We start from the raw sequence: 13450 nt of genomic DNA, 5'->3' as shown, positions 1-13450 counted from the left end.
CAGTACCATTTTCTTTATACTTACATAAGAATAAAGAGCTGAATTTTTGCCTGTTTTCTTTTGTGTCTTTCTCTCCCCCCCCACCCCTTCAGAGAGGTAATTATGACATTTTAAAGTACTTTGCATATGCTGCGAGGCAATCAAGAAAATTCATTTGACAAACTGGATTATAGACTGTCTGCCAGAAAGCAAAGTGGTAACAACATTTTCAACAATTTCTCAATGAGTATGTCTGTTAGATGCTCACAGCACACTGAAATAATGCACAGGTAAGACAACTTCTACCTTTACAGTTTAAATAAAGCAAAATGCCCCATGAAAATTATGTATTTCCTCTCAGCACATGCAAAATTAAAAATTGTAAAACTTTTTTTTTTAAACAATTGAAAGCCTAACAAGGTAAATCCCCATTTGGCAATTTATTGCCATCTTCAGAAACTCCGTGCTCACAGATAATGAGCTGAACCATGTACATGAACATTTCTACAGGGTAAAATAGTTACAGAACAGTGTTACTTCTCAGCTAGCAGTGCTTTAAGATTTAACTGCATTTTATCTTCACTCCATCTTCTTTTCAACCAGATAAATACCTAAATACATAGCAATCTCTTTCACTCTCTGCATCTATCCATCAACACGTATATCTCTTTCAATTGTAATGCAGTCATCTTAAGTTGGATTGCTACCGAAATCTCTGATGCCAACATTATCACGTATTTTCTCCCTCTCACCCATACACTTGTAGACATGCTAGTTGTATACCCACAGATGTAACTGCTTTTCAGTGTATAGCTCCATCCTCCATGACACTCTCAGGTATACTATGTGCAGAAGTATTTTGTGGGAATTCTTGAACTACTCTGTATGCAGGAGACCTAGTAGGAGAGCACTCTGCTTGCGTTAATTCACATTGTTTTTCTTACTTAACTGGCTTTCATATCAATGCAGTGCTGCACAGTGCAAGCACAGGCACATCCTAGCAGGCCTGGGGATCTGCACACAGAAAAATATTCCAGGCTACCCATGATATGTCAAAGGTAGGGTGGGATCTGTGTGCCTACCTAAGGCTGCCCAACATTTCCTGGTAGAGGATGCTGTTATAAGTACAGCTGGGTATAGTTTTGCACAAAAGTCAGTATGCTGACATGCTGACAGGGGAAAGAAAAAAAACTTTTTCTTATGCTTTTTCAATAAATGCTTCATCAAAATTTCACAGTTTGCTAAGAGAAAATGGGAATGCTTTAACATGGACAAGCCATGTTTTCCTGAGAAAATCTGAAGGCTTTCCTGCATTGGTGGAGAGACTTGACATTTGATCAAAACAATAACATTTCTAACGTGTCCTAATGACAGAAGCAAATACTTCATGTGGAAGAAGAGAAGCTTGTCTACTTCACAAGTGTGCAAAATTCTCTGTAGGGGCTTAGAGTTTAACAGCTGTGTTCTCTGGAAATTCAGCATGTGTTCAACATACTTTATCTTACATGTTTAGGGACATGGCAAAACTCTCCCCAGTTTTTTATTTATTTATTTTTAATTTGGCAGAGCCAGCACAGCTTTGGCTACCTAGGCAATGAGCAGGTAAAGTTTCTTTCATCACAACCTCAAGCAATTTGGAGAAAGAGCAAGTTTTTGTTATTTTTTTTTTAGCTTTCAAATGGGAACAAGAGTTTAATCACTACCAGAATAGAATACGAGTAAGGAAACTATAGAGCAGACAAGTGAGATTGTGTGGGAAGTGAAAATGAGAGCAATAAAGAAATACTGAGATCAGTGAACTGGGGGGTGGGAGGGGAGAGGGAGGAGGAGAAGGCTGTTAAAAGAAATCAGTGACTGGGCAAGATGTCTGGAGAAGCCTGGGAATGGAAAACAAAACTGGGATGATGAAGGTGAGCAGTGGAAAAGTCTGGAACGAGAAACCAGGTCAGATTTGTGTGGGGCACTAGAGCAAAGAACATGTGGCTATGGAAAAAGAGATGTCCAGTCATCAGGATGTGAATTTTGATGAATGAATTGGAATACTCTTCCAGATCTGAATGGGATCCAAGATTGCTGGGGAAAATGATAGAATAATGGTAGATCTGGCAAACTATGTACCATGTTCTCCACTAACATAGTCCAAGCAGAACCAGCTATTTTCCTTAACACTTCATTAGTTCAGGTGGCACAAACCTGTGTGGTGGTCCAAAGGTTCAAATGTTGCTCACAGACTAAGGAAGCAGACAATTCCTTCACTACTTTTAACAGCATAGGAAGGTATTAACACAAAGCAACATAAAAGCCCTATTTAAAAAAAATTGCAGTGTTCTGCATTCACAAGCTGGGAGTAACAAGTTTGCCGGTAGTTTCAGCCTGCTTACTCTTGTCTAAACATAACGAAGACTTTTTTTCAGTGAGTTGCTGTGTAAAAGAGTTCATATACAATCCTCAACCGTTTTTTGTAGTAAAAGCTGAGAGGTTTGCAGTGAATGAGACAAGACTGAAGGAAGATTTCACTGATAAATGCAATCGGAAGTTGCTCCAGAGAACTGATTCTAATCCTGTCTCTACAACAGAGATGCAAAGCATGGCCCCTTGATCCAAGCTTAACAGATACAACCAATAATTGCATGTTCCTCAGTGACCAACACGACAGCCCAGGATCCAACCTGCAGAAGCTTTAATACTTGTACCTGCTACAGGGTATCAATAGGAGCCCGGGTGGTACTGCTACGCTGAAAACTTCATTAAAAAGCTGTGAAGTACATTAATAAAATAGATTTGACTATTAAAACTTCTGATCTCATATAGCAGGGTCACAATAATCAGTAAGTGGGGGGGATGATACGCAGAACAGGATGGATATTGGATAACTCAAAGATCTCTCAATCAGGGCATTTCACAAAAAAATTTTTGGAAAAAATGTCATCATGTAATTGAGAGATCTAATTGGAGACTGTCTAGAAAACATTAAGTTCTAGCTTTGAAAAATTTTGGATACTTGACTTTGTGACTACTGTTCATATCCTGGGATTTTTAACTTTTGATGTTTTGTATCAAACAAAAAGGGACTTATCATTTCATTAGACTACACTATAAACCCACATTCTCATGATAATAACGTTTGTGTAATTTCTCATTTATAGCTGAAATGTCCCATCTTGATCTTTTGCTTTGTGAAATGGTTGGTTTCCCTTCCTTCCAAAGGTGATTTTTCTTTTTAATTTTACAGCCTTAGACAGGTTCATTCACCTGTTCTTTGAATTATGGAAAAGTGAAAAAAGTAATACTTGCTTGAAATGGCAAAGTATAAGTGGGTCTCCCTCACCTCAACCCCAATTCAAAAATGCTGAACTTTATGATCTGACATTTTCTGGTTGGCTACGTCTGACTCAGTACTGGGCATTTTCAATATATGTGAACAACTCACTCTCTTCCTTACCCCACACTGACAAATAAATTAGGTTAAAGCATTTTTAAAGTAGATTTTGTAAATTTGGCTAGTATTGGAATTACAATAATATTTGCCATGATGAGCTAGCAAGAAGCTACCACCCATGAAGAAAATACAGGGCTAGACTACTCCTTTCTAGAGCAGCTGCAATAAAGCAGAATTCTGTACTTCAGGTTCTCAAAGAGCCTTCTAATACATTTTGTAGACAAAAACTAAGCTCTGTAGAAGGGAATAGGTCTCGAGAGAATTCTGAGCCTTGGAAGGCTAGCAAGGAAAAGGGGCACAGGCTGTTAACTCAAGACGACTGTTTCTTTTTGTTCTAGGAACAAATAAAATCCATCCGCAGTTTGTCAGTTAGCTTTTTAACAAAGAAAATTAGGATTGCATATCTCTCTTAGATGATCTGCACAATGGTTCTGCTCTCTCACACACACAGAATGCAAGTCCTTAAGCATCAATTCTGCTGGTTTTCAAGAACATCGATGGATCACCCATTTCCACAGTAGTACTACTTGTCAGGATGAACTCTCTTCACAGGGACAACTTCATGTGCACTGTTACTGGCATGAAAATTCAAGTTCAGAAAAATAATACTAGAGTTACAGATACATGCTACAGCTGGAGAAAGAAAATGTGTGCTGTCACATTGTCATGAGCAGCTTTGAAGTGGGAGAAAAAGTTGTAGGTGTAAAGAGATCTTAGAGCTAGTGAGCAAACCAAATGGAGTAGAAGGAAGTGGTTTCTTTGGAAAGACTAAGGGAGACTGAAGTGGTGTATCAGTGGGCAAGGTAAGGATTAATGAATATGAAATATTTCTGAGAACTGAGGGAAGATGATCAAAACCAGAAGTGACAGACTAAAGAAAGGCAAAAGTTGACTTTGTAAAGGGAATTACAACCTAACAGAACAGGTAGGGTGGATTCAGTGGAAGCTAACCTCACTGAAAAAGGTGAGAGACTGAAAGGTGAGCTCCCCTTAGTGAAACAAAGTTAAAAATATGTAATTGAAGTTGCTGAAAAATACTACTGCAAAACTGATATGAACTCCTCCTACTCTGGAAGAAAGGACTCAAAAGCCTCTCTTCCAAGTGGAGATCTTTCCTACTTGAGCTAAAGGAACAGTCCCTTAGCTAATAGCATCGTAAGCACTTACTGCATTCGCAGGCCTGCCACGGGAGCAGAACACACAGAGAAATACAATGACCCTTCCTCGCTAAAGAAAGCTTGTCTCAAACATCTGAATTGTATGATAAAGTCAAGTGATCTTCAGCTTACAAGGGAAGAAATAGGTGTTTTATACCATCAGAAAAAAACCTCCCTACTTCTTTCATAGAATAACATTTGTTTCTAGCCCTGAAACACTGCCAGGTATCAGCCTTCAAAAATACTGCATCTTTGTTTTTTCTTCTCTTATTTTGATTTACAATTACATTTTGAAGATTTGTCTGGTTTTCTATACACCATTTCCATTAGTTCACAATTAAATCATCCACAACACCGCCATAATTTGAGACAGACTCTTCTCCATTAAAACTTCACTCCCCATGTAACAGACATCCTTACTGACTGCTTTCTTACCTCAAAGAGAGATGAGTATTAAGCACTTCCTTGGAGGATCAACAATACTTGATTACTTCAGATCAAACCTAGGACTTGTTTTATGACCTAGAGTTCCAGAAGAGGTACACTCTGTTGCAATTCCCACTTCAGTTCCACTGCAATTCATTCAAGGAGAATCACCTGGAGCATCGGCAATAATCAATGTAGCTGTAGTATGGCTGGGAGAGTACCACAAACGAACAGAAACTGGTTCGTATTCTCCAGCCCCGTATTTTGTCATCTGTCATTAACATTGTCATTTACAAAAGGGTCTCCTACATTTTGAATCCACTCAGGTTTGAATTCATTTCAAAATGCAGTGTCACAGCAGGAATTAATTCTCAGGATAAAGGATTAAGAGACACTATTTAAAAATAAATTCAAAACAGTTGTAAATAGCAGCAGAGTTCAGCAATAAATTCTCAGTACCTATCCTTGGTGAACAGCATAGGATGTCAGCCTCCTACTCCATCCACATCCCCAAAGGAACCACCTAGTTTTATCTGTACTGACCCAAGCCAGTGAGCCTTTTGGACCATAAGCACATCAACCTACAGTGCTGGTGGTCAACACAGACAGCAGTGACGAGCTCCAGGCCATCTGTCAGCTGACTGTGACCACCACCCCTGCCATGTACACATGGGAACCAAACAGGAGGTAAAATGAAACTGAACTCTAAAGACCCGCATGTTTCAAAGAAATCCATTTTTGGAAAGTGACAGTCCACAACGTGCAGTGCCAAGAAGAGTCATGAACTGAGGCATTCAAAAGTTGTAAGTTGGTTTGGGCCTATAAATACAGCCCATTTCCACTGGCTTGTTCTCAAGTCCACAGACAATGAAACAGCATTAGAACAACAGTAACTGTGTTACAAACATCATATTTAAGAAAGAGTGAATTGTTAAAGTAAACATGTAGATAAAAACACAGACCAAGAAATGTTTAATTTTTTGCATCTTGACATGTTAAGATATGCAATATTTATACAAGATGTCCTTTAAAATTAGTACATCGCTCTTTTTGACCTTTGAAAATTTCAGCTACCTTCTTTCTCAGACATTTGGTAAGCCTGACCTTCCACAGCAGATTATATGCCCTTAACTCTTCCAAGATCCAACAAAGACTGCTCTCAGCCCCCTCCCATAGCTTTCCCACACTTCCCAACAGAAAGTTCCATAACCTGAACACACTGAGGTATTGAAACATAAATTTACAAGATAGAAGTAGACCAACAAAAGATTTGGAGCTAGCAGAGAATTCATTTCAGAACAATAGCTTTTTCATTTATTTCTGGTTTTACAGTGAAACCATAATCAGAAAACATGCAAGTATCAGTATACAAATAACTCTCTATTTTGGGGTCCTGAGAAGTTTCAGCAATTGCTTGTAGCATAATGAATGTTTGTAATTCATTAGATTCTGTTTAAAAATGCAAAGCACGCCAGGACATCAATGATGTTCTCTTTATCTTAACAAAAAGACTATTACACTTAATGTTCTTCTGACAGAGCTAACATGTTTCAAAATGTGTATTTCTTTTCTGCAGTATAATGTTTACAGTGGTGTGTTCATATTTGAATTTAAATTAACTGTATTAATGTCACATTTCAGGCAAGACCATGCTCTGCTAATTATCCCAAAGAGCTTCAAAATCTTTACAGTATATTCACTGCATTTATATCTTCTCCACAAACTTACTGATCTTGTTTATATAATTTTGCAAATGACAAGATGTGTAGGATAACTATCTAAATGAACTAAAAATTGTGTCATGGACAGATCCTTCATAGATTTGCAATTTGTAGCTGTCAATCTTCCTACAGCTGCTAGATAACAAAACAACAGTTCTTTTCTTCATGCAGACGAGCAAATTCAATAAACATTGGTAAGGGTTCTTTTCCAAAAGAAAGAAATCTCTGGTTCTCCACTGTCTATTAAACCTTTCCTTATACACATCTTAACTCCATTCTTTTTTTCTTAGGAAAGGAAAAAAAAATGATAGCAATCCTGTGCATTTTAGCACCATATTTAACCAAATTTGAGTTTCACATTTATGTGAAAAATGGGCTTGCAGATCACTAAAGATTTTGGTGAAGAGGAAAAATACAAGGGGGGGACAGGGAGGAAGAAAAGATGTACAGACTTACAACTCACATCATATTGTAATTGGAGAACACACAATGGGACTAGCTAAAACGATCATTAAAGGCAGCCAATGCATTTTTATTTCACCTTCTCAGTCAAGACCTGCCTGAAATAGACCAAGTTATAGTAACATTTGAAAGAGAACACAAACAAATAAAAAGGGATCAATATTGTGTGAATCCTATAAATTCAAAGTTGTGAAGTGAGTAAGGGCACTACCTATATGATTTTTTTTTTCTTTTCCTTAAGATGAGGGCATAAACTGAACTGTAGTTACAAATGCTGTTACGAATTGGATTAGAGACCAACATCCACAGTGACAGGAAAGAAAAGGAATTCAATCAATAGAAAATCATTATGGAAAGGGCAATAAAAATGGAAAATGAAAACAAATTGCTACTATAGCAGAGAGGGATTAAATAGCTATATTGATGATAGATAATGCAAACATTTTATTCCTGCAGAAACCTTGTATTCCATTTTATAAATCACTTCAAGATTTCTTCTTTCTTCAAAGATACATATCACTTTCCATAATCACAACACCAGTTCTGTATCATGGACTTTCCCTTTGAAATTAAACCCCGCGTTAGACAGAGGTGTTCACAGAATGTGTTGCTCCCGGGGGCTAGAAAACTCTAAGCCTCAGCAGACTAATGCACTTAGCAAGTCCATCAAGGATCATCAAACAAAAAGCATTCAAGGCAGTCAGGTACGTTGGGTCCACTGAGATTAACGCCCAGCATCACTTGATGCACACGAGCGGTTTAGGGTCATGAGTTGTACCAGTTCTTACATGAGATATTTCGAATCATTGCTACCTTGCACAGCTAAAGAAATACTCCTTTGTGGATGCAGTGAACAAAGTGATCAGGACATGGACTTACAAGAGGAAAGGGTGCTTGCAGGTGCCTGTGTTCCCTGAGACACTATCAGAGACTATACATTTGCCTTATATATCTCACTGATTTACTCTGTTCTAGATGCACATGCCTTATGATGCCAAAAGGGATTCATGAATGCTGCGGGGAAAGAGACCTTTAACAGCATGCCCGCTTATGCTCTAAGACAACCGAGAAGGGGATAACATCATTTAAAAAAAAAAAAAAAAAAAAATTTCCTCAGTCCACCGAGTAGAAAGGGCTGAGCCTCCAGCTGAGAGAATAATTGAAAAGTAGAAACAGCTGAGAAGAATTAACAGCAACAGCAGCCCCGGCAATACCGAGCTCCAAAATGCCCGAAGTGCCCGGCGGAGAGACACGTACCACCGGCGGCAGGCGGGCGCCGGCCGGACCCGCAGCAGCCCTTCAGCTCGGGGCTCGCGAAAACACCCACGGAAACACCCCTGAAGACGCTCGCAGCCGCCCCACCTCAGTCCCGGCCCAGCTCGGCCCCACCTCACCCCCAGCGCCCCCCCCCCCCCCCCAGCCTCGGGGCGCCGCAAACAATGGGCGGGAGGCGAGACCCGCCCCGCGCAGCTCCGCGCAGCGCTCGGCATCCTGGCTCCGCGCCGGGCAACGGCACCGCGGGGAGGGGGCGGCTGGAGCCAATTCCGCGGCGCCGGGGAGGGGGGGGAAGGAGGAAGGAAGGACGGACGGACGGACGGACGGACGGACAGACAGACAGACAGACAGACAGACAGAAGACAGACAGACAGACAGACAGACAGACAGACAGACAGACAGACAGACAGACAGACAGACAGACAGAAACAGACAGACAGACAGACAGACAGACAGACAGAAGACAGACAGACAGACAGACAGACAGACAGACAGACAGACAGACAGACAGACAGACAGACAGACAGACAGACAGACAGACAGACAGACAGACAGACAGACAGACAGACTTACTCGGGGCTGCGGCAGGCCGGCAGGGGAGAGCGCGGCTCCGGGCGCGGCTGGCGGCGCAGCAAACTCCGCGGCGCGGCTGGCGGCCCGCCCCGTGCGGCCGCACTTCACACCCCCGCCCCGCCCCGCCGCCCCGCCTCGCGCCGCACCTGCGCCCGCCCCCGCCCCGCGCGCCCCATTGTCCGCCGGGCGGCCCCGCCCGCCCCCGCGCACCTGCCCGCCCTCCCCGTCCCGCCTCTGGGCCCCCCCCCCGCCCCCCTCACTGCTCGGGGTTTTCTGGCCTGTTGATGTTTGCTTCCTTCCCCATCCCCGCTCTCCTCCGTGCCCCCTCTCCTTGTTCTCCTTCCCCTCGCGTTTCCCCCGAGCCTCTCCCCCCCCCCCCCCCCCCCGCCTTTGTCCCTCGCAGTCCCTCCGGCTGTAACCCAGTCCCGCTGCTCCGGTGGTTATTCACCCGAGGCTGGGGGGCAGCGGCCGTAACGGGGCGCCCTGACGGGCTGCTCGGCCGCACCTCGGGGAATCCGGCAGCCGCCCGAGCCACCTCCCGCCCCGGCTCCAGCCGACACTGCAAATGCTCTTCAGCAATCAATAAAGAAGTCATTTGGCTTAGCTGCGGGGAAAGGCATCAAGCAGAGATTTTCCTCTGAAAAGTAAACCGTTTCACTTTTCCTGCGTTGCATCCTGGCGAACTTTCCCGTTACGTGTGAACATGGGTTGCTTCCCTCGGCTCACCTGGCTCCCGAGGAACGGCAGGTGCTGTCCAGGCAAGGAACTGCCGTTTGGAAAGTGCCGCTGCTCCTCTTTAAAACCTGCAATAGAGTTAGAGCAGACAACTCGGGTTCACTCCCAGTGGGGTCTAAGTTCATCAACAAAAGCCCTAGTTTTTGACTTTGGCGCAAAACAGAAATCTTTTAGTTTGGTTTGGTGTCGTTGCAGATTTTGCAACGGTGACTTTTCAGAATACTCTCTCAGCCAACATCAGAGATAGTTGGCTTTAAATTTGAAACTTAAATATAAATTTAAGCTCATTTTTTGCAGCTTCTGCTTTGCTGCTATTGTTTATGAAAATCTCATATTTTGGGAGTTGCAACATAATGTCTAGTCTGAATGTCTTTATTTTACTATCATTTTCACTGAAGAAAAAAAACAAACAAAAAAGCCACTAAACTGATGATTTGGGTAGTTCTAACCTGAGTTCAGAATCTAGATAGTCCCTTTGGAAATAAATGGAAGCTAAAGCATACAGAAGAGAAATTATTTTGCAGCTTATCTTCAACCATAATCTGTTAAGGAAATCTTCACACCCTTCTCCAGGTACAGGTTCCTCTACAAATAAGGAAGTGGATTGCTAGAGAGGAAAGTGATACTTGTGCGGGGATGAGGATGCTAATATATACTAATTTTTTTTTCTGCTGGAAGTCTTCTAGTGACAATCATGTTTCTCAGATTCTGCAACAGCAGCTTGGCTTCAAGCCATAAGCAGGGGGGCTGACTTTGATATCTCCTCTGAAATCCCTCCTTCCTTTTCCATCAGTGGCCCGTGCAGGTCCAGCGCTGCAGCCTTTGTCATTCACTGTTCTGCTGAGCTCTGCCTGCCAGCCCAGAGCCCACCTGAGGGACAGTCTTTTCCACAGCTCTTCTCACTCTGTTTGGGCGCTCACTCCTGTAAAAACATGTGTGCTGGTTCAGTCTGTCACTGTGCTATTAGTTGTGGTGGGGGATTTGCCTCAGTATTGTTGCTGCTTCAGTTTTTCTCGGTGGAGTCTTGCAAGTTTCCAAACCCCATTTCTTCCTACTCTTCCAAACGAGCTGAAGAGCTAAAGCTCCCTGTTCCATTTGGTTTTGGGAATGGACTCACTGTTGGCCACTATTTTGCAATTGCATTTGATTTGTCATTGCTATCATGAACCAGACGCAGCTAGGACTGTGGTTGACATGGTGGCAGTGCTTTGTGTGGCTGCTGAGGCTGGATGGAGCCCTTCTCGCTCGCACACACCTGGCACCTCTCCCTCCTGGCCACCGGCTTTGCTTACCATGCTCAGCTGCCTCGTGCAGTCTTCGTCCTCCTCCGGGCTGTGCTGGGTTTACATCTCCAGGTTTCAGTAGCGAGGGGGCTGCAGGGGCAGCCTCTGTGAGGAAAGGGTAAGGCTGCCCTGCTGTACACAGCTGGTTCCCGCTTCCCCAACGGCCCCGCCGCAGGGCACAGCTGAGCCCATCAGAGAAGCTCCAGGTGGGGAGGAGGTAGAGGAGTCGAGGGTAAGGCAGTGAAGTGAACCTGGGGGGACGGGAGGTATTTTTTGGCTTTGCTTCTCACCATCCAACTCTATTTTTAATTGGCAAGAAATTAAATTAATTTTCCCCAAATCAAGCCTGTTTTGCCCATGACAGTAATTGGTAAGTGATCTCCCTGTCTTTATCTCGACCCACAAGATTTTCTGTCTTATTTTCTCCTTCATCCTGTTGAGGAGGGGAGTGGGAGAGCAGCTGGGTGGGCAGCTGGCAGCTGGACAAGGTCAACCCCTCACCACAGGGGCTACAGTCATCGGAGAGGAAACAGAATCCTGTTCGGAGCACATCAGTTTCAGCACAGGCTGCGTTATAAACTTCTGTGTGTTGTGATGGTCCAGTACTGCTAGAGAGGGGTCCTTTTCTGTCCATTCTGCCATCACCACTCGTCTCTTGGCTGCCTTTCCCGCTGTCTCTGTGGAAGCCGTTGAGGGTACTGAGAAGACATCTTTTGCTGAAATTCCCATTTGGCAAGAAATCATTCACATTTCACTGCAGTGTAACATGGTCTGAACAGGGCATTTCAGTAGACTGTAGCAGCTTCAGTTTTCTGATTACAATTCTTGTCTGAATGTACTGGAGCCAGGTCAGCTTGTGTATTTGTATCCTACAGTCCCCTTTGCAGAATTACACCGTGACCGCATGGGGCAGAAATCTCTTTTTACTGTCAATCACTATACTCTTTGCACTTCCCTTACTGTCCCATAAATGATCTCAATTGAACATTCATTACTGGAAAATAGAATGCTCCTCTCTCTGTTGCTGCTTCTTGAGAATATCTCTGTTTTAAGTTGTAAGCATGTGTCTGTCTTATAATATCAGTGATTAAATTGTCTGGAATTTATGCTTAGTTCCTTTTAAGCAAAATTGTAGATAAATGCTTGGGTGAATTATTTTTTTCCATGCACTAAATTCAACAAAAATGCAGTTTCACTTAGTTCCCTCAAATAGTTACAGATCTGGATTATCTTTGCTGAATAGTTTTTTGGAGTATTTTCTGGATAAGATTCACAAATGGGCCAGAGTTGTTTTCATCAGTCTTCCCTCTTCTAGTATCTTAAAGGCTAGGTAAATTTTGAAGCATGTAGGAGATCCAGGTCTAGTTCTGTTCTTTGCCTGAGTGAATTTGAATTCTCATTGTTGATCTACTAAGTTGTAAGTTATTTGGGGGTGTAAGAAGATGGAAGAGAAGATTAATTTCCTGCCAATACTATTTCAATATGTATAAATAACATTAACTGGAGCGGGAATTAGATCAGAGTCTTCTCTCAGGTGAGAACCAGGAGACTAGGGTCCTGCTCATACTTCTCAATCAGCATTTATTTCCACATGGAGTTCAACAGGGCTCCAGCAAGAGAAGCTGGAGGAGCCCTCCTTTCCAGTCTTGTGGATGACACTCTCCCTGGCTATAGGAAGGGGGATGCAAATCACTAACGAGAAAGTGAACTGAGCCCAGAGTGTTAAGGTGCTTTTAACTCTTGTGGTGATACTTCTCCTGGTACCTTTCTTAGGGTTTGGATGGACAAAGAAATCGACTGTCCAAAGCAGGGAAACTTACTATCAGCTTTTCTCCACTCAGCCTTGTGTTCTTTCTTTCTTAGTTAGAAGTCACTGTAACTTGATGTCATAGCACTGCATAATTTTTTCCTTGCCCTTTCCATTTCCTAAAATAAAACTATTATTTGCTCTGATCTTAACACCTAGAAAGTACCTCATTCAGTTTATACTAAGTTCAGTGTAAACTAGAATACTTCCTGGAAGCATCCATAGTTACTCGTTTTTGGAGGTATGTACCACAGGATGAAGAAGACTTTGTCAGGTGACAGGAGAGCTTGTATAATTTAACACGAAATAGTCACTCCTGAATGTTAGCAAAGCAGGCAAGAGGCCCTCAGAGGCTGTTCGTGAGCAATGTTATTCTTCACTATTAAGTGTTTCTGAGCCAATGCCAATCTCTAGCTTAGCAAAAAACTTTGTCATCACTGTTTGGAGGCAGATCCACACTGTGCTTGTTTCAGAAGATGTAACACCACTGGACATTGAAGATATGCCTGTTCCTTCTTCGATTGTTTTACTAGGGCTGCTGGAAGGGTGGACGATCCCCATCATACTGGGATGCTGTTGTCCTCCCTCTTTCA

The 13450-nt window shown here is 42.8% G+C and overlaps 1 long non-coding RNA gene across 2 annotated transcripts in view; it reads right to left on the bottom strand.

Annotated features, from left to right (window-relative positions):
• Window positions 1–13450, bottom strand: part of LOC127020614 (uncharacterized) — a 203021-nt gene that overhangs the window by 149413 nt on the left and 40158 nt on the right. Inside the window, exon 2 of one of the 2 annotated variants that reach the window (XR_007767092.1) lies at window positions 9759–9835. This is a non-coding gene — a long non-coding RNA (uncharacterized LOC127020614). Of the gene's footprint in view, window positions 1–9032; window positions 9079–9758; window positions 9836–13450 lie in introns of those variants that run through there. The other variant, XR_007767093.1, reaches the window with a different exon arrangement.

Source organism: Gymnogyps californianus, chromosome 11 (genome assembly GCF_018139145.2).
Source record: "Gymnogyps californianus isolate 813 chromosome 11, ASM1813914v2, whole genome shotgun sequence".
Lineage (NCBI taxonomy): Eukaryota > Metazoa > Chordata > Aves > Accipitriformes > Cathartidae > Gymnogyps > Gymnogyps californianus.
Note: the sequence above shows the minus strand (reverse complement) of the source record. Positions and strands in the feature narration are given on the sequence as shown.